Raw genomic sequence first — 21,150 nt, 5'->3', positions numbered from 1 at the left:
CTAAGCTTTCCAAAAGCTGGGAGCACAGAATGAATGGAGATTTTGTGGACAATTAAATCTGTCCTCGGTCTTTCGGGAACCTGTCAGTCTCTCTGGATACTACACATCACACCCTAGAAGCAGGAGGAACACTAATCAGGTTCTCTAAAGGAAAGTTCTTTTTGTCTCTATTTCTTGTATCCTTGCTGTTTCTGCCTATGATCTGATCCATAAGCATTGCAACCCTCTTGAGTAAAGGTGCTGGTACCCAGATTGTTCAGGGAAATGGCGCTACCCAGAAGTATTTTCTCATTTCCTTGAGTTATCAGGGTCACACCTGGGGTGGACCCATGTATGTCACTCTCATTTCTTTGCAGTCTTACGTTCTAAGATTTAAGTGGCAAGGTAGCAGAAGTCTGTCAGTGGAAGCTGACTTAAGCCCCTCTCTTCTGTGTGCAAGTTCTTAGTCATGTTTTGCATCGGCGCTCTGCATTCCAGCAAACCCCAGTGTCTATGTTATTGTGTCCCTAGGCACTGAGGTAGCTGTGTTCGTGGCATTGTATCAAATTCTGAGAATATTCTCCTGGTGATGGAAGTCCTCAGTCTGCTATATGTGGACCTTTAGCTAACCACCCAATGCTTGTTGTTAGGATGAAAAATTCAGACATAGCCTGGGAGAGGTGTTTAAGCAGTTTAAAGGTATATTCAGTTACAACCCATCTCAGCGAAGCATGAATACAGCAACCTAAGCGGATGTGGATGGAAAGGAAAAAGAGACTCATTTTTCAATTGATCATTTAAAATTTTTATTATGAAAAACTTCAAAAAGAAAAAGAATTGTATAATGAATCTCCAGAACCCATTATCCAGATTAATATAGCTACTAAGATTTTGTTATCTTTACCTCATTTTTTTAATACTTTAAGTTGAATTGTAGCCTTCATGGTATTTCACCCATAATTACTTCACTGTGCATCGTTATAAAAGGACCTTTTCTTATATAACTACCATGTCATTATCACACCTAACAAAATTAATGGTAATTCTTTGATATCATCTAATATAGTCCATATTCATATTTTCTTTGTCCCCAAAATGTTTTCTTTACAGCTGGTTTGCAAGATCTTTCTTTAGTTTAAAAGTTTTCTTTCCTATTACCAAATGTTATGTTTTTAAGTTTCAGGAAGGTAGGAGAAAAAGTAAAAAAAAGTAATTACCATGAATTGTTCTCATAACTCAACAAGTAGCTTTTTAAAACTGAACGTAAAACTGCTTAAAGAAAAGTATGGATAGATCATGACTTTATATAGGTCATTTTAAACCTAACTAACTGTCCCTTGAGTTTCCATGTTTAGACCAGAGGATAGGGCGCCTGGGTGGCTCAGTTGGTTAAGCGACTGCCTTTGGCTCAGGTCATGATCCTGGAGTCCCGGGATCGAGTCCCGCATCGGGCTCCCTGCTCTGCAGGGAGTCTGCTTCTCCCTCTGACCCTCTTCCCTCTCGTGCTCTCTATCTCATTCTCTCTCAAATAAATAAATAAAATCTTTAGACCAGAGGATAATACAGCACACCCTCTCAATTTTGTTTTTGTTTAATAAGAGAACAAACTTTGAACTGTTTTTGCATTGTTATTTATTAGGATTTAAAAATTTATGTAAGATACTTAGTTCTTTTGTAGATAGAGTGATTGAAGATTAAACTATGCACTGTTTTTACTATGACAATTATTATATCACTGTAGCTATCATTTGTGGGTCTTAATCCGCTCATCAAGTCTTCGATGGGCTCCTGTTCCCATTTTCTACATGAGGAAACCAAGACCTAGTACAGAAATAAGTTGCTCAGGGTTAGATAGCTGGTAAGTGGCTGTGCTAGAATTTGAACCCATGTGTGTTTGACTCCAAAGTCCGTACTCCTGCTGAAGAGATAGCTAATAAAATCTATCAAGAAATATGTACCCAGAACAATGCATGACACAGTGCTTAATAACTTAGTATATGGTAGCCCTGGGTAGTGTCTGCTTATTGAGTATATAGTAGCATTTACTAATGCTTGCTAAGTGGACCTCAACAGTTATCAAAATGAGCTGCTACTATTGCAGTATTTAAAAGAAAAATGTAGTGTGATGTGTGTATATACTTCTGTATACACTTTTAGAAAGTCTGAACAGGTAAACACCAAGTGGCTTACAGTAGTGACCTCTGGGGTTAGAGGTAAGGGTATATTTGTGGTAGAGACTCTGCATTGTTTGTGCTATTTCACTATGACTGTGTTAGCAGAAGAAAAAAATAATTCTAAAAAACGCCCATTCTTTTCTTTGGAATCTATGTTAAGAAAATAATCGCAAAGATAGAGAAAACATGTACAAAAAATATTATTTGTTGTAACGAAAAATTGGAAACACCCTACTGTCCTACTATAAAGAAAAGGTTAAGTAGAGTATGGAATGTGCAAGTATCAAAAATACATTCTCAGAAGACACTGTGGAACATAAATTATAAAATGTTAAGGGTGTTAAAATATATACATAATAGATGACTACAGCTATATTGAAACATCCATTTAAAGCCTTGAAATAAAATTACCAAAATGAATATAGTGATTGTGTTTGAGTGGTGAGTTTGGGGGTGATTTTTTTTTCTATTTACTTTTTGTCTTAAACTTCCTTTAACGGCATATGTTTCTTCACTGTCCTAATCATTTGGGGGTTATACATTTTCTCTGTTTTTTAAAAACAGCAATGTGATTGTAAGAGTTCCTAACAGAAAGTTGGCTCAGGAGAGGACATTTTTGGTTACTTGTTACACGGTGACAGATAACTAATAAAAGGGGAAAAGTAGAAAGGTCAAGTCTGCATCACGGTTCTTGTGCAGGAGAACTCGCGCCTAGGACCAGTAGCGGCACCAGGTGGGTGGCAGCGTCTTTAGCAACAGCTTTGACCCGCGCCTCTTATCTGACCTGCGCTTCCTCCTCTACTCAGGTGGCTAGGCTTTTGTCCTGCCTTGCAATTTTTTATTAACCTGCTTCTCCCCACTCCTAGAATAATTGGGATTATTGATAGGTATGTCTTTTGATGGTCTCTTCATGACTGTTATTTGAATGTGATTTAAAAAAAAAAAAAAACAACCACAGGCTGGGATTAGCATCATCATTCAGCATACTGTTAGAATGAAGCAGGTTCCCTTTTAGAATAGGAGAGCCATCATCGGACCATGAGGCTCATAGTGGCTATGACTCCTAAGAGGCTCTGGGGTGTGAGTGAGTAGCCATGCTAAAGCAGAAGTGTTATCTTTGTGAATACCGTTACAGTTAGATGGATGCAGGTCTGAAAAATAGAGCTCATACCTTGCTACATTTCGACTTTGTTTTGCCAGTGAACTGGGCGTTCACAGAAGAGCAGATTCATAGAGCCGATGGAGGACGGAAGAGATAGCATGCAAGAGTATGAAAACAGATGAACACATTTCTGTGATCTTCTGTGGCTCTTACTTATTCTATCCAGAAGATTCTTTTTAGGTCTGTCAGTTTGTGGAGATGAGAATGGTGAATGTGATCTAGGAAGGAAAAGGCTCTCTAATATGGTTATCCTGCGTGCATGAGGCTGTTTTACCCTCCCCTCTTGCTCTTACGGAAAATCTGTGAACAATATGCAATGCAGGCCACAAAAAATTCCCTGAAGTGGAAAAAGCCTAGCAGGCACTAAATGAAAGATGCTTCGCAAGAATAAAATGTGGTTGCTTTGAGATCTTGCATTCCAAGCCAGTTCAGACTAATTGCATTTGGTTGGGAAGAAGCCAGATTATCAGGTGTCAGAAAGGTATATTGATGAATGGGCAAAGATTGAAGCCAGCATCATTTCTGGCAGCCGGTCCCTAGGAAAGCAGACTGTAAATCATTTCCCAGTATCAGTCCTACAGAGACCAGAGGGAGCGTGCATAAATGAAGCCTATAGACAAGCCAGAAACTCCATTTCAACAAATAATTTGATCTCCTCACCAGTAGAGTTCTGGGAGCTTCTGTAGTAAACCAAATTGAGGGTTAGAGATTCAGCCTTTTCCTTTTTCATAGCCCAGGACCCTTAGGGAAATGCTGAGGAGCCTCTTGATCCCCATTGCAGAGGGGAAAGGCCCTGAGGGCTTCCGTCATATTATATGAATGTTGACTGATGCCAATTCAGAAGTGATTTCATAAAATCTTAGGGGCAGATTGTGATTATCTGGGTGCCAGGGAGTTCTTCTCCAGGTCCTCTGAGGGAGATGGCCTCCTCTGTCTCCCCCGGCCATAGTCCCCGCACTTAGTGCGTACCTAGTGCTCCGTCCTACCTGTTAGTATTTCTTCTTACCTACTTCCTTTCGGCTTCCTCCTATCACCACCCAAAAGATGCCATCCGTCCATCTTCTGAAATCATCTCAGATGCCAACTCCTACGTGAACTCTTTCCTCATTCTTCTTAGTCATTTTTATTATCCTTCCTTTGAAACCGTTTTCTCATAATTCTTATGTATTCCACCTTGTATTATAGGTATTGCATATTTATTTGATTCTCCCTATTAGATTTTTAAGCTTTTCTTTTTTTTTAAGCTGAGGTATAATTTACATACAACTTTTTTTCTCTCCCTGCCTCAATCTAGATATTTTCTGCAACCTATTTTTCAGTACACCAATCTTCCCTTCAGCTATGTATAAACTCCATTTATACCCATTTTTTGTAGTCTCAATTCAGTTATTGTAATTTTTGCTTGTAAAATTTCCATTTTATTATTTTTGTTGTTACCAATTCTTGAAATTCTGTTGTGTCTGATAATTTCAATATCCAAGTCTCGTGTGGTTGCATTTCTTTTCTTTTTCCTTGTTTGTTTCTGGTCGTCCATCTTGTCCCTCATTATGTTTGTATACAAACCAGAGTTCTCTAGAGAAACAGAACCAGTAGGATATGTGTACATATAGAAGGAGATTAACTGTAAGGAATTGGTTGACACAATTCTGGAGGCTGACGAGTCCTAAGAACTGTAGTCCGTAAACTGGAGACCCAGGAGGACAGATGGTATATAAGTTCTAGTCACAAGGCAGGCAAACTTGAGACCCAGGAAGAGCTGATGTTTCAGTTAGAACCCAATGGCAGAAGAAAAACCATGTCCCTGCTCAAAAACAGCAGAGGAATTCCCTCCTACTCAGCCTTTCTGATGGGATGAGGCCCCCTTATATCAAGGAAGGCAATCTCTGCTTGACTTGATCCACTGATTCAAATATTTATCTCATCCAAAGCACCCTCACAGATGCACCCAGGATAGTGTTTGACCATATCTGATCACCCCATGGCCCAATCAAGTTGACACAGAAAATGAACCATTGGGGCGCCTGGGTGGCTCATTTGGTTGAGCATCCAACTCTTGGTTTCAGCTCAGGTCATGGTCTCATGGATCATGAGAGCAAGCCCCATGTCAGGCTCTGTGCCATCGGGGAGTCTGCTTGAGATTCTCTCCCTCTGCCTCTCCCCCAGCTCGCTTGCTTGCTCTCTCTCTCAAATGAATAAATAAACAAATCTCAAAAAAAAAAAAAAAAGAAAAAATGAACCATCACTGCTTAGTAAGGTGTTCCTTTTTTAATTGAATTCCTGACATTATATATGAAAAATTGTTAAGACAATATGAGGCTTCTGTATTCCTCCATGGAGAATTTCCTTTTGCTTTTGACTAGCAATTACAGTAAGGACTGATCACACGTTAATGCTGTCTGGACTCAGGCTGAGTCAACGCTACCTCTGTGAGAGTGAGAGTTGGTCTATGTCCAGTTGGTCTCTACTTCTAGGGGGTAACCCTTTAGTGGTTCCCACTGAAAGCCTGGGGTGTGCCTTCTCTTGAGTGGGCACCAAATGCCCAAATTTTGACCCTTGAGCCATGGCATACTTCTAGAAAGCCAGCTTCTTGTCCTCTTAGCTACTGCTCATGAATTGGTAAAAAAGAAGAGCTATTTGAATAACACACCTCTCTTGAGTTTCCTTTTTCTCTAGGATTTTGGCCCTTTCAGTCTCTTCTGCTTTTGATGCTTTCAAAGGCACTTTTAAAAAATACTTTTTCCAGCTTTTCTAATTGTTCTTGGCAGGAGGATTGCTTTACAGTAAGCCAGTCTGCCACCCCCGCTCCCCATCTCCACCATTACCAGCTGTTGCCTGGCTTCAGGTTCTTCAAGCTCTGCTGTTGAAAAGTATGCCATTTCAAGTTTTTGATTCTTTATGTAACTCGTTTCTTCTCTGGACAGTTTTAGTATCTTCACTTTATCCCTATTATTACATTTTATGATGATAATCCTCAGACTGTTTATCCTTTTTAATATGGAAACTGGCATCCTCACGTACCAAAAGCTTCTCCTGTATTTTTTTCCTCCTCGTTTTCTCATTATTTGCATGTTAAACATCCAGAAATGATTCTCTTGATTTATTTTATATTTCAGTCTCTTTCTTCCTTCCCCCTCTTTTTAGTTCTATACAGTGAGAAATACCGGATATTTTCCCAACTTTTTCTTGTAATTTATATAATTAAACTTTTTATTTTGGCCTTCATGAAAATAATTTCTAAGATAATTTCTTGTTCTTTGTTCCCTTTTTGTAGTGTCCTTTTTAATTCACGGCTTACTTGCTTTCTCTCTCTGAGGAGAAAAATTTCTGGACTTTTGTTGTATTTCAGCACTATCACGATTCATTCTGAATTCCTTTTTTCATGTTTCGTTTATGTTGGTCTGTCTAGTACAATTGAAGCTTTGCTTAAATGTCTGACATTCCTTTGTTATCTATTCATATGTAAGAATGAAGCACTGAAAATCCTAGGAGGTTTTGTGTGAGAGTGGGCCTTATCAGCTAGTCAGCCTCACTGCAGGGTGATTGGACAGGTATCCTGACATTTTGTGTGTGTGTGTGTGTGGTATTCCTCAGCGTCACTATCTGTATGGTTTTTCTTTAGAGCCATTCAGTTTCTCCAAAAAAAGTTCTCCAAATATCCTGCCTAAGGGCAGCAGCATCAGAGCAAAACAGCATGAGAGGCTGGTGTTTGCATGTGAGAGTTTCAGCATTTAGTGTTTGGGCTTTCATTTAATCCCTCTTTCCTGTGGGCCCTTTGCCCTGCCTTACTCTGTGCCTGTGTACCTAGCTCAGAAAAGTTCTTTCCTTCGGTTTCTAAATAAACCCACACTCCTGAGCTGGGCTTGGAGAGGAGTTGTTGCTTGGGGATATTGGATGAGGCAGTCATCTTGGAAGCCTCACTGCCCCTCAGCCAGACCTGCATTCATTCAGTCTGCTAGGCGCCGTGCACCGTCACTGAGCACCTGTAATAGACAGGAAGGTACCCGTGAACAAAGCAGAAAAGAAGCTCTGCCCTCTCAAAGTTCACAGTCTGCTAAGGGGAAATGATAATAAACATGAAAAATGCAGAAATTAATATGTTCAAAGGTGATATCACTTTGATAAAGAGTGGAGCAAGATCAAGGGGATTGGAAGTGCCATGGCTGGGGGATAGAAGGCAGTGGTGGACTGTACTTTATTATTTATCATTTTATTTGGAAACAGTTTCAAACATACAGAAGAGTTAGAAGAATAAGAATAGTATGTAGAACACCATATACATTTTACCCACATTTACGATTGTTAATATTTTACCTCATTTGCTTTATTATTTGTTCTCCCTCTCCCCACCCTCATACTCCATCTGTCTCTGTCTTCTCTCATATATATAGGATAGGGGTATGTATACACTATGTGTGTGTGTGTGTGTGTGTGTGTGTGTATTTACATGTGTATATACACGTACACACATATCATCTATATATGTGTGTCTGTGTATATATATTTAAAATATTAGTTGCTGGGTAAAATTTGAGCTGGTAACAGAGTAAATGATGCCCATTTCCATCATAAAGCATTTTCAGATACCATGGAACATTTTTAACTGATAAATTAGTGACCTATCATATTTGTATGCCAAACACTCTTAAGAGCAGAGATGTTTGTAGGCTCTCAGGAGTGCCATCCAACCCTGTTAGAGAAGGTAAGGAAGGGTCTTCCCAGGGGCACTTGTCCTCTGTCTGAGCTCCGTAGAAGCCGAGGTCTCAGAAGTTCAGTGAATTGCAGCATTAGGACTCAGAAACTAACTCAGGTGTTGGCCGAGCCCAGGAGACCACCCAGAGGGATATTACCTTCAAGAACTGGGGAGTCAATGGGAGGAGGAGCACCCTGTTCAGAGGTCTAGAAGGGAGAAGATACGTTAAGATACTTCTTCGATATATCTCTGTTTTTTCCTGATCTGAAAGGAGGACACCCTTAGCTCCTCCATTATCAAAGCTGTAATGGAGTTTCTGCATGAACTTCAGTTATTTAGGCCTAACCCTTTGCTGTGAATCAATTCTTTTCTCAAGTTTTAATCTCTGTCTCCTGGGGTCTTAGCTGCCCTGACTGTTGGATTTGCTTTTTGCCAGATAATATGTAGCAAGAAAGCCATATTTTGAGCCTTCCTTTTGACTTCTGAGAAGCTAGGAGTGTTGTCTGGGACAGCTTCTGTGGCAGAAGTCACTCACTGTGTGCTGCTTGGCACGCGCCCAGCATGTGCCTCGGGCCATGGGCCTTTCCATTGTTCTACTCTCTCTCCGTCTGAAAACCTGTGATGGATACCTTTGCCTCATCTTAGCTCAGGTATTAAAATGGTACTTTAGTATATGAAACAGAGGTGTACATATTTCACAGTGTCTTTAGCAAAGTTAAATGGGGAGGAGTCTTTTGTACAGATTTCCCCCAAATAACCCTGAGCTCTGTCATCAGCACTTTGCTCATGGAAGTGCCCGTTGAATATTTGTCAATTTCCCTTTCCAAGGCCCTTCTCAAAGGTTCCTAGGCCATGATGAATCAGAGGTGTCTAGTGCCCGTTTTATGGTTCTGTTGTACTCTTTCTTTCCTGTAGCGTACTTACTATCATGCATTATTATAAATGTCTCTCTGCTCAGACTCAGGTTCTCTAAAAGCAGAGACTACTTTGTCTTGTCCCCCAGTGAGTCTCCCACACTCCCCACAGCATTGGTGTATTGTAGGTACCAGTATATCATGAATGAATGAATCAACCAACCAACCAAAAAACAAGCAATAGACCCAATGAATGACCCTTCCTTCTCAGTCATTCTTGGCTTAAGCTTTTAAAGACTGCCATTTCTAACTTTGGAAAGTCCCAACCCCATTGTGAACAATTAGGATTTTTTTTTTTTTTTGCTTCCTGATCCACATCGACTACTCCAGCTCCAAGTTTAGGGAATTGCCAACCAGCAAAACCATCCTTTCTGATTCTGCGTAGCTTTGCCATTGAAAACCAAGAGAAAGCTGAAATTGCCAAAGGCCCATAGTAGTCCTGTGAGAATGTTGTAGTACAGTGTAGACGTGAGGATAGATTTGCTATAGACGCCATTCACTGAGGCCGCCTGAAGGACACTGTTCAGTTCAGAGTAACATGCTCTGTAATAGAAGGCTGTGCTGCCCAGCAGCCTGTGAAGAATAATCTGCAGTGGGTCTGTGAGCATCACTATTTTCTGTTTGAGTTTTTTGTGATTCTGAAAGAATCACAAGACTCTGAAAGACTGAAAGTGAATTCCAAGAGATATGAAGCTGAGAAGAGCACTTTGCATTCAAAAGAAAATAAATGTGAAGTGTATGAAATGACAAAAGCTTGAGAAGAACGGGCTCTAAGAAGATTTTGAACCTATGTTTCAAATGTTTAAGTGTAATCAGTCATAAGCTATATAAATCTGTCTGCAAATATGCAAGCATTCCTTGTAATTAGCAACACCAACATGTAGGTTAAATGCATGGAATGGCTTTTTTTTTTTTTAACATTCACGTAATTAAAGTATAGAAAAATCTCTGTCCCAGAGGGTAATGAGTATAATTCACATGAATGGAAAATGATAAAAGTGGTCATTTTCTTGAATGCCACCCATCTTAAGAAAAACATGTTGGGGCGCCTGGGTGGCTCAGTCGTTAAGCGTCTGCCTTCGGCTCAGGTCATGATCCCAGGGTCCTGGGATCGAGCCCCGCATCGGGCTCCCTGCTTGGCGGGAAGCCTGCTTCTCCCTCTCCCACTCCCCCTGCTTGTGTTCCCTCTCTCGCTGTCTCTTTCTCTGTCAAATAAATAAAATAAAATCTTTAAAAAAGAAAGAAAACATGTTGAAGTGGCATAATTTTTTTCAGCGATCAATTGTTGAAGGATCTCATGCTTTACTTCTTAGGATATGGAGTTAGTAATTTCTGAAGCTGAATGGTTTGAAACACTCGTAAATATTGGCCTGCCTCTAACAATGATGGTGATTGGCTCACCTGTAGGAAATTAGGTCACAAACAATAATGATTGCTAAGAAATTATTTTGTATGAAAGCATTTAGTGTATATAATAGTTAATGGCATGGGCTCTGGAGTTACCCTGCTTGAGTGCATACCTCATCTTTGTAGCTAAACCTCAGTTTTCTCAAGAGTGAAGAAACTTACTTGATAAGGTTGTCACAGGTATTAAAGGAGATAATGTATGTAAGGTGCCTTAACATAGTTCCTAGAAAGTAGTAAACAGACAGTACTACTATTATAAGCACTTCCCTACTGTGGGGCATATTCCTATCGTACTCCTCAATGAAACTGTTAAGACAGAATACAAGATCTCAGAAAGCAAGCACTTGATCATTAGAACTGAGTGGCATCTGCAGTTTATAAACTGCGTACGTATGATTAAATAAGCTGAATAGTCTTATCCTAAGGAGAGGAAAACATGCCTCATGGGGAGAAGAGAGAAACAGTTTGAACTAGGATTATTTCTAGGTCTGTGCCTTGATCCCTAGCAACTTTATCTTTAAAGGCTATGTGGTTCTCTCACATGTCTTAACAATGTTGGCAATCATATAAAAGGAAAAACCATGTGCTCTGTGCTCTTGTTTTCACCATTGCAGTAGAGAAGCACCCAACGCTTATTGCAGCAGGTGGGCTCAGCTAATAAACAAATAGGGAAAGTGGCAGTGATACTGCTCCTTTGACAATATTGAAGTACCATTTATCTTGGCTTCATTCAGTCCAAACGTAGAGGCATCATGGCTGCATCCCAGAAAGATGGATGTATCTGTAGTATACTATCTGAACAATAACATTTATTGATGATTCTTTAGATTGTACTCTTTAAAAAACATGCCTATTTAATGAAACAGATTGCATATAATCCATGTCTGAACATCAGACATCTTACCTTACCTTACCTTCAACAAATTGTTCCTAACTTCCTTTCTATAAAATAATTAACAATAATAAATTCAGAAAACATAAATATCAAAATACTTTCTCTAATCCCCCAAAATGTATCTTCTATAAAAAGTCCGAATGTGTATATTTACTTTCCTGCACTATTCAAGAAAACATGGTGGTGCTTCATCATCAAAGTTGACTCTGGTAGATTTCAAATGAGCATGTGAAGTATATGAGAATGTTTCCTTAGAGTAGAATGAACTGGCCAGCCTAGAAGTTCTTTCTTTAATGAGACCAGAACATAAGAAAATGTTTTGTCATGTACACAGATTTGGAAACCTTCTCTGCACAGCTGTGTTATAAAATTGGGTATACTTCCTTGACCTTGGTGATTTTTTTGCCAATAGGTTTCTGTATGAATAAAAAATGTTTATTACTGTGGCTTATCCTATCAAATTTGGACTATAAATTTCACTGAAGTTGCCATTATGGTATCTAAGAAAAGTATAAGTTTCACCCAACAGGTAATAACTGTTGTTCTCCAAAGGCAAGAGAGGAAAACCAGTCTCATCAACTAAGTATTAGTTGTGATAAGCAATCTTTGGTCTTCTTACAGTTTTGAGAGGTAATGATGCATTCAGAGTATGTATTCTAACTTCCTTATTGTTTCAGTACATTCCCATGATTTCAGAGTGCACTTGAATTCTCATTTTGTTATTGATACAGATCAACCACATGTAACCCTGTAGTTGCTCGTGTATTTTTAGAGTTTCCCTTGCATGCAGTTTTGTTTAACATGGGTCACAGTAATGGATCATTTATACAAAGTAATGGATTGCTTCCTCTTTCTGCCAACTGATTTGATCAGTCTGAAGTTCTTTGTACTGTGGGTTACATAACTAGTATGGAATCTGTATGGTGTATTTTTTAGTATGACAGTAACTGTATTAACCATTTATATTCTCTAAATCTTTTAAGGACATTTTAATAAACACAAAGAAGCCCTTGTTTTGAAGTGAGTAAACTTGAAACTAAAATAAGCAATGAGTTATCATAAAGGACTAAACCACCAGACTTCTTGGAAAGCAGGTCATTTTCATCAGTTGATTGTTCTGGTTTAACTGTGGATTGGCCAGGAAAAAAAATGAAAATATTTCTTTCTAGCTTTCTCATTTAACATATTTTTCTGCTTTTACAGAGTTCAAGAGAACATATATTCGTTTTACTTTCCTAATGAAGAATTTGTAGCACCTGAGGGTCCTAGTTCTGAATATTTTCATTTATCATCCACGATGCTATTTTATAAGTGGCAGAAGGTTTAGGGGATTAGGATTAAATGTACTGATCTCACATTATTCCCTGGAATTTTCCTTTTAGCCAAATCCCTGATGATAGTAGTTGGTTTCGTTTTTTACTAATATGGCTTAAAAGTTGCCTGGAGGAGAAAATAAGATTGAGAGCTGAACAGTTAAATTCCAGTTGGTGGAGACTGCATTATTCAGTGACGTTAATTCTCCAGGTATCATTCATAAGATGTAGTTGAAAAACCTGAAAATAAGCAAAATGGCCTTTGTGTTTTCAGAATTGAAAGCCCAAAGAGCATATGAGCCCAAATGCATAGAATGTTTCCTTTAAAGTTTGCTAACTCCCTTTTATTCACAGTCGCAACCAGCTGGTCTCAAAAAAGAAAGAAAATTTGGACATCCTTGTTGTCAGCACATGCAAATCTACCTGATGTCTCATTGTAATATAGTTTTCCATTGTATGGGCGCACCACCATATGTGGAGCCACTCCTCCTTATGAACTCTCATCTCCAGTCCTTGGCTACTCCAAGTAATTCTTTTTTCCAGTTTTCCCAACTGCATTTATTGAACAGCTTTTCTTCTCCACTGATGCTTTCATCATAAATTTTATTCCCGCATGTATTCAGGTTTGTTTTGAGACTCTTATGTTCCACTGAGCTATGTGATGGTTTTCTGATAAATAGTTTCAACTATTGTAGCTTCATAATCTGTCCAGTATTTCAGAGAGCCAATCTCTTTCTCTTCTTTTTCAGAATTCCTAGTTAGTGCATTTTATTTTCCAAATGAACATTAATACAATTCATTAAATTTCAAAATAAGCATCATCTTTTAGTATTTTAATTGAGATTGAAATGAATTGAATTGATCCATTAATTTAGTGGGAGAATTTAGATCTCTTTTGCAACGGAAGAACAAAGAAATGTCCCATTGTGTTTTAAAGTTTTCTTTAGATAAGTGTACTACATTTCTTCTTACATTTGTATTTAGCTATTATTTTTATACATGGGATTTTTTAGTGTTTTAAACATAAGTCATAAATAATGGTAATTTTGCCTTTCCAATATTTGTAACTCATTTTTTATCTTGTCTAATTTCATTGATTTAGCACTTTTGAGACAGTATTTAACAGTACAACAGAGTAATTCTATTAAAATGGAAGTCAAACACATCAATCTTGTTTCCAGAACCCTTCAAAGGCTTCTCAGCTACTCACAGTAAAACCCAAAGTCCTATCAGACCCTACATCCTCTCTCCCCGCTGCTGTCCCCGTGATCACAGCATGAACTGCTGTCCTTTCACACACCCCACCCCAGCGATACTGTTCTCCGTGCTTTTGCTCAACACACCAGATTAGGTTCTGTCTTACACCCTTCGCACCTGATTTGCTCCTCCGTCTTCCAGAAAAACTTTTTTTCCAGATATCTTCCAGCTCACTCCATGACTGCCTTTGCACAAATAAATGTCAGCTTTCTTTGTAGCCTTCCCTCGACACCCTATTTAAAACTACACCATCACTTCCAGTAATTCCTAATCTCCTTTCATTGTATTTCTTCCCTATATCACCATGGACTTGAGTTTACTAACATGCACATTTTTGCTTATTTATTATTTTATTATTTATTGTTATTTATTCCTTAAATTGTCCTAGAATTATTAATCATTTTTGTGACTTACATACATGCTTTAATCACTTTTGGATCATTTACTCAATTATTTAATATTTATTATCAATTATATTTATTATTTATATCTTTCTCATTGCAAAAGATAGTAAGAAAGAAGAAAAAAGGTGAAGGTACACAAAAAATAAAAAGCAACAAAGTAAGATTTTAGGTTTAGATTTTAGACTTAGCTCCAAAATATTAGGAATTATTTAAATAAAAAAGTAGTAAGCATATTAATCATACTAGTTAAAAGACAAAGGCTGTCAGATTAGTCAGAGAAAAACATCCAAATATAACTTCTGAATATAAGGCCATAGAAAGGTAGAAAGTGAAAGAGTGGGAAAAGTTGTTTCTTATAAATTCTAACCAAAAGAAAGCTGTAGTAGCTATGTTCATATTAAAATAAGCCCTAAGGGAAAAGCATGCTAGAAATGAAGAGAGTTCTTTTTTTTTTTTTAAGATTTTATATTTATTCATTTGACAGAGAGTGAGTGAGCATAAGCAGGGGTAGGGGCAGAGGGAGAGAGAGAAGCAGACTTCCCACAGAGCAGGGATTCCAATGTGGGGCTCGATCCCAGAGTCCTGGGATCATGACATGAGCCCGAGGCAGACACTTAACTGACTGAGCCACCCAGGCGCCCCTGAAGAGAGTTCTTTCACAATTATAAAGGTTTACTCTGTCAGGTAGTAATAGTCAATATCAGAAATGAAAGAGGTTATATCACTACTGTGGTCCAGAGATTGAAGTATAATCACAGGATATTATAAATAACTTTATGCAAATAAATTTTGAAGTTTAAATGAAATAGACAAACCCCTAGGAAAAGAAAACATGAAACATATTGAAGAAGAACTGTTATTATTTTTCCAAGAAGAACTTTTAAAAACCAGAATGGTCCTAAGCCATTAAATAAATTGAACCCATCAATAGGCAAAACTTCCTAAAACTATACTCCAGCCTTCAGTGATGAATTCTATCAAATATTTGGAGAATAAATCATTATTATTTTACAAAATCCTCTAGGCAACAGAAGAGGAGACCATACTCTCCAGCTCAATTTCCTCAAACTAGCAAACCCTTTACATCTAAACCTGGAAAAAAGGTAATACAAGAAAAGAAAGTCATAGACCAGACTCGCTTATCAACATGCAAAAGTCCTACACAAAATACTAGGAAACCATGTAAAAAGGATGAATCATGACCACATGGGTTTATCCCAAGAATGAAAAGTTAATTTTGCATTAGAAAATCAATTGATAGTTTACCACATTAATAAATGAAAGGAAAAAAAAATCATAAAATCATCCCAATAGATACAAAAAAAGTAATTGATAAAACTCAACATCCATTTATGATGTTTATTTTTTTTTAAGATTTTATTTATTTTACAGAGAGAGACAGCGAGAGAGGGAACACAAGCAGAGGGAGTGGGAGAGGGAGAAGCAGGCTTTCCGCCAAGCAGGGAGCCCAATGCGGGGTTCGATCCCAGGACCCTGGGATCATGACCTGAGCCGAGGGCAGATGCTTAACAGCTGAGCCACCCAGGCGCCCCCCATTTATGATTTTTAAAAGCAATTAACAAACTAGGAATAGAAGAAATGTTTTTAATCTGACAAAGTATATCTCTAGAAAACCTTCAGTGCATATCATGTTTTGTGATTATATTAGAAAAAAAATTTTTTTTTAGTTTGGGAACAAGAATTATTTGTTAGCATTGTATTAAGGTTTTGGTTAGCTTAGGTAATGTAAGAAAAAAAGATACAAGGATCTGAAAGGAAGAAATAACACTATCATTATATGTGGATGATAAGACTATGTACTTAGAAAATCCAAAAGATCTACAGACAACTTATTAGAATTAAGGGACTTTAATAAGTTTGCTGGACACAAAATCACATGTAAATATTATTTATATCATATATAAGCAGCAACCATTTAGAAAACGAATTTTTTTAAAAGACTTTATTTGAGAGAGAGAGTACAAGTGGGAGGGAGAGAGAATCTGAGGCAGACTCCCTACTGAGCACAGAGCCCAACGCGGGGCTCGATCCCACAACCATGAGATCATGACCTGAGCTGGACAAAACCAAGAGTCGGATGCTTAACCAACTAAGCCACCCAGGCACTCCTAGAAAATGAAATTTTTAAAATACCCTATTTACAATAGCATAAAAAAATAAGTACCTAATAATCTGACAAAAGTTACACAAGATGACTACATGTAAGATGTATAAACATTTTTAGAGACACAAAAAAAGAGAACTATCCCGTGTTCATGGGTTGGAAAACTCAATATTGTAAAGATATTACTTCTCCTCGAGTTAATTTTTAAATTTAGCACAATCAGAATCTCAGTGAGATGTTCCAAAATGTTTATGGAAATGCAGAGAGCCAAAAATACCCAAGACATTTTTGAAGAACAAGCTGGGGTTTAACTTATTTACCAAATATCAAAATATAATGAAGCTTTTCTAAGTATGACACTGTGCTCTTGGCACGGACTGAGAGAGGCAGGCCAGCAGAACGGGTCAGAGAGCACTGCAAAGAACCCATTCACATCTACATGGGATTCACAACAGGAGTGTCCCAGCAGAAAAGCAGGGAAAGGGCAGCCTTTACAGTTCATAGCGCTGGGACAATCGGGTTTCCATATGTTAAGAAATTAAATTAGACCCATATTTCACGGCACACATAACAATCAGTTTCAGGTAGATTATGAACGTAAGTGTGGAAGACGAGACCACAGAGCTTTTGGGGATACTATTAAAGAATGCTGGCTGCCGGGGAGCCTGCCGTGCCCATGGACTGGCTCACCTGGATTTGTCAGCGTGGTGTGTTCCTAAGGCTCCTGATGAGACTGGCGAATGAGAGCCCAGCTGAAGCCAAGAAGTCAGTTCCTTCATCTTTTCCTTTGCGGCCACCACAGCTGCTAACACACCTGCTTCCAGCCTCAAGGGAGAAGACTTCCTGTGGTTGGGAAGAGTAGCTCCTTCTTGGCCCTTCTGCTGGGAGGCCTCCGCAGGGCAGCTAGAAACCCTGCCTCTCCCAGCATCAAAGATTGCTCCGTGTAAATCCACCCCTGTTTGAATCTCTCAAGTCTTGTTGAGTCCAATAGAACATTGGTAGCACTTACAGGAATAAAAGGACTCAGGATGTTAGAACTACCCAAAAGATAAGGAAAGACTTCTGAATTTGAGGGTGTAAAAATCAGTGGTTAATTGTAACAGCACTGCAGTGCTGAGAGAATTCATCATTTCTACATCTTGGACTCTTAAAGCATGCTGCTTGGTAAACAAGTAAGTGCCAGATCCCCAAATTAAACTACTAACATGTGACAAAATGATAAAATTGTACTTTCTGTGTGAGTTCCAGACACCCACTAAAGTGGGGTCTCAAAAACAGAGGCAGAAAGTGTAATAGTCATTAATGTCATGTTGTGCAGGAGTTCGTATTGGTTCACATCTTTAACACTTGGTATTGTGAGACTTCGTAATTTTTGCCAGTCTGAAGGGGATATTCCACGTCTCTAAGAGTGACAGCAGTCACATTTGACTTTGAGCCATTGGTCATGGTCCTGAAGAATGTCTTTGGACAGAAAGGCAGAGGTGAAGTAGCAGCATACCACTGTTAAGGGCTGTTGGATTCTTTACAGGTGCCTCCTGCGATGGCAGAGGCCTGCAGTTATGATGCTGGTGCAGTGTGCCCTGCTTACCCTGTGTTCTCACCCTGTGGTGGTTACGGCAGAATCAGGAATGCTGCATCCCGGTGCTACACCAGAGGGGAAGATGAAGACCGAATATCAGAGAAGTCCTGGGATTCCAGAGCTGATCTCATTCCTTCTCTGTCTGTGTTTGAATACACTGGGTTGGAATTCACACTGAAAGTGGCATCCAGGGAGGATGATGATTCCTTTAACTGACTTTTCTTGGTTAGTCAGACTTCACAGAGATTCCATAACCTTTATGTGAATCTTTATATATAATCTTTGTATAAACCCATTGCAGAGTAGGCAGCTGGCTTTGAATGGAGGATTCTGGATCATACCTGATGCTCTCGAGTCCACAGTCATCTGCATCACAAGTCCCCATGAATGCCTTTATTAAGCACACATAGTCCATCTACCATCTCCTCTGCTTTGTACTAAAGAAGATGCTAAGGTGGCAGAAACTATTCCCATATTCTAGCTGAAACCCTACATTCACTCCAGAAGCACATCATGAGCATTTTACATGTAAAGTTGCCAAAGCCGCATTTTAAAAAATTATCAAAAAAAGCTGTGGCTTCCTGCTCCCAAAGAATGTCTTATTCACCATCAAGACCACAAGGAACAGCACATTCTTACTGATGTGACAGAGGAGGAGACCTAGTAGAGGTCAAATTATTATGACCAAAAAGGAAAAAAGTAGAATATCTCAGCTACTATTGAGAGAAAAGGAAAAGTCTGTAGGAAATGGCTGAGCACTCAACTGACAGATATGACCAAGGAAAAACAAGAAAGATGATTAGAAAAGAGTCCTCCACAGTTTCACCCTCAAATCCCTGTTTAGAGACACTAACAGAAGACTGTATATTAGTGAGAATTACAGATCAACTTGAACGTTTGGGCAGTGCCGCCCTACAGGTTATTATGAAAAAGGACTGTCAGTGTAGATGTCCTGTCAGGTCCTTCCAGGAAAAGTGCATTCAGTTCATCCAAAAGGAGGAATGTAAACACATAAGGGAAATGTAAATCACTGATAGCTGGAATCAAAGGAAAAGACTCCAGTAAGAGGTAACTTTACCTAATTTCTAAAGGAGCATTTTGAATGAAAAAAAGTAATATCTTCATGATTTGAGGTTGGACAAGAATTTTTTGAGCTAGGCACAAAGAATAGTACAAAAGAAAAGATTTAAATTCAGCTGCATCGAACTTAAGGAACTTATGTCCATTAAGAAAAAAATAAGAACAGGCAAGCCAAGACTGCAAAATGACAAAGGACTAGTATCTAGAATAAAAAACAAAAACAAGACTACAGATCAAGGAGAGAAAGTGATAGGCAGCCTAATAGAAAAGTGTGCAAGAGACTTAAATAAACATTTCAGGGGATCTAGAAAATGTAAACACATAAAAGTTGTTCAACCTTACTGGTCATCAGAGAAACACAAAGCCACAGTGAAATACCACTATTCATCAGGTTAGTCAAAATTAAAGAGTTTGTCAGTACCAAATGTAGTGCAGATATGTAACAGTATGAGTCTTATGTCTGTTCGTATGGGGGTACGTTAGTACAACTAGTTTGGGAAACTATTTGGAATTATCTACTAAAGCTGAACTTATAGGTACCATATGACATAGTATTTCTACTTTGAGTGATATTATCAACAGAAATACATGCACCAAGAGACACGAATAAAAATGTTCATGGCAGCATGTTTGTAATATCTCTGGACTGAAAACAACCCAAATATCTATCAGTAAAATAAATAACAGTATATTCATACAGTGGAAAACTTTAGAGCCAAGATAATAAGCTGTTGCTACATATATCAACATGGATGAATCCTACAGTGTTGAGTGAAGGAAGTAAAACACAGAAACATACGGCTGATTGCTTGCATTTATATAAAATTCATCAACAGACAAGATTTAACTTTAGTACTAAGGAATATGTATTAGTCTGCTGGAACTGCCATAGCAAAATACCATAGACTACGGGGCTTAAACGAGTGACATTTATTTTCTCGCCATTCCGGAGGCTGGAAGTCCAAGATGAGCATGACGGCATGGTCAGTTCCTGGTGAGACTTCCTGGCCTTTAGACGAACGGCTACCTTCTCCATGTGTGTTCACCAGACCTCTTTGTGTGTGCTTGGGAAGAGAGAGCGAGCTCTCTGGTGAATCTCCTTGTAAGGACACTAATCCTACCTATCAGAGCTCCACCCTGTGACCTCATTTATCTCTACATATAATCACATTGTATCACATTTCAGGGGAGTCACAATTCAGTCAATTGCAGGATGATAACAATGTAAAGCAAAAGAAGGAAGTGATAATAGTATTAAGGAATGTTAAGTATTGGTATAAAGCAAAGTAAGGAAGTCAGGATAGAGGTTACCTATGATGTGAGCAGAGGTAGGAGTTGGGATCGGAAGACGCCATGCTGGGAGTGTTTTGTTGTTGGATCCACATAGCTGTTCATTTTATCCATTATTTGTTAAATTGCCCATTGAAGTTTTATATGCTTTTCTGTTTGTAGCTTATACTTAATTTAAAGTTTTTTTAAAGAAGTAAAACCATTGTGTCCATTCTCATTTTCTGTTCTACAATCTGTTAACATTGGTGATCTATTTCACTTACATTACTCTGTTATTAATAGGGATCGTGCTTAACTATTTGCCTTTTCTGGCCCCTCATAGAAATTATTTTTATATATTTTTAAAATATTAATATGGTAGATAATGGTAAATTTAAAATGTTTTAGCAATGCTCTTCTTTCTTGTGGAGTATATGTTTCCTGATATCCTGATGAATTCAGTTGAAATTATATTTTTGTCCTTGAACATTTTCCCATGTAGGTAGAAATTTCCAGCTTTGCTTGTTTCCAGCCTGCACTTTAGTAAGGTTAAATTAGGTGTTAGAAATGTATTTGGTGTATTTGGTCCTCTTAAAGATTATCTTTTATTGGCAAGAGTAAGGAAAAGAGGAGATTTTCCAAAGTGAACTATCCCCAAATATAATCAGTAAAAGAAATGCTGACTAGAACCAGAGTTCTTTATGTAGCTCTACTTTCTTCTGGTATCACTAGTCAGTCGAGGTGGTGTAACTACTGAGATGGGACATGAATTCCTAATTTCAGCAGTCTTTCAAAAGGATTGTGAATTGCTGTCCCAGTCAGGAAGGTATCTAGGAACCTGGCGTGCTCCTCACCCTAAAAATTAACCCCAATAACTCAAGGGGACATCCTTATATTCTCCC

The 21,150-nt window shown here is 38.5% G+C and overlaps 1 protein-coding gene across 3 annotated transcripts in view; it reads left to right on the top strand.

Annotated features, from left to right (window-relative positions):
* Positions 1 to 21,150, top strand: part of LDAH (lipid droplet associated hydrolase) — a 109,028-nt gene that overhangs the window by 53,958 nt on the left and 33,920 nt on the right. The gene's annotated exons all lie outside the window — the stretch shown is intronic.

Source organism: Zalophus californianus, chromosome 8, assembly GCF_009762305.2.
Source record: "Zalophus californianus isolate mZalCal1 chromosome 8, mZalCal1.pri.v2, whole genome shotgun sequence".
Lineage (NCBI taxonomy): Eukaryota > Metazoa > Chordata > Mammalia > Carnivora > Otariidae > Zalophus > Zalophus californianus.
Note: the sequence above shows the minus strand (reverse complement) of the source record. Positions and strands in the feature narration are given on the sequence as shown.